Here is a 1356-nt window from a genome sequence, read left to right on the forward strand (position 1 = left end):
GTGATGCATTAAAAGTGTGACAGTCTTGCAGTCACAAGAATTCAATTATAATTTACAAATTAAGAAATTAATTTGTCAGATTGGCTGGTTGAAAAGGCTAACAAATGTTTAGGGGGGGTTTCTACCTGAATATACTAAATGTTTGGCAGTTTTATAAAAAATATATTTGTTAAATTAGGTCATTTACTTTCAAGCTTTTAATGTTATAATAATGTTATATCTGCTCGTGTCCCAAGTGTGTGTTACGTCAGCAATTATTTAATTTAGTCATAAAAATACAAGGAACATGATCTTTGGGTATCCAGAAGTAAGAATGATTTGAGAAGAGGGCTCTGATCGGGGGGATGTCTGAATCCCCCGAGTTAGTTTTTGTTTATCTAAGATACTCAGAGGCTCATCACACAGCTTTGCTTTCACCAGATCGTCTGAATTCAGACACATTTCACACATTTCAGTGTGTTTAAAACACTGTTGTATTTGATTGTTTGAGAATGTTATTTACAGAAGTCAAGAGCTTCTTCAGATTTCCACGCAGCTTAGATTCTCAGAAGGAACACAGACTGCCGATCTGCCTAATCACCAGATGCCTGCTCTCTAATGCATAATGCATCAGACTGTTATTGCAAGTCTGCAGGGATAAAACAGCAGTGATTTACATTAATATTTCATCAAGCCACTGTGACATCAAAGTCTTAATGGAAGAGAGTTTTGTTGTGTGGTGTTGTTGTGGTGTGTGTCTGTGTGTTGTTGTGTGTGTGTTATCATTAATGAAGTGGACCCTGGTGGCCGGTGTTTGGCCTCTATCGGGGTGTCAGGTGGAGAGGTGAGAATAATTTGTTAAGTTAGTTTAAACACAAAGAACATAGAGACTTAGACATAAACCAACAGGCTCATGAATAGAGAATCAGTCAGTTCTTTGAATCACACGAAGGATTTCACAGACAAAGAGTCTGAAAATATAAAAGTGAACTTATGGTTTGAAAGGAGTTAGCTGTTTGTATTCCGTCCCTGGTTTTGCCTTTTCTATCTGCATGAAACAGTCCATAGAATCTATAACCCAACACATTTTCAAGGATGCTTTTATAACTCCCTATATTCCTTTTAACAGAACACAACTATCTTCATCATTTTTAACAATGGCTCCTATAATTTAATTGTTAAAGAGCTTTTTTTTAAAAAGGGACCTTTCTATAAAAAAGGATATAACCGTTAAAATAAAATTATTAATATTAACAATAAAATATCTGAAATGCCTAAAACGGCTCCCTATAAAACATTTCTGCACCGTACTGTTCTTTCTATTTGTATATCTACAAGTATACACCAATATGATATATCTGTCATTAGCTGTGTGAA

Source organism: Morone saxatilis, unplaced genomic scaffold (genome assembly GCF_004916995.1).
Source record: "Morone saxatilis isolate NCDOM2014 unplaced genomic scaffold, NCSU_SB_2.0 Contig3, whole genome shotgun sequence".
NCBI classification, from domain to species: domain Eukaryota; kingdom Metazoa; phylum Chordata; class Actinopteri; family Moronidae; genus Morone; species Morone saxatilis.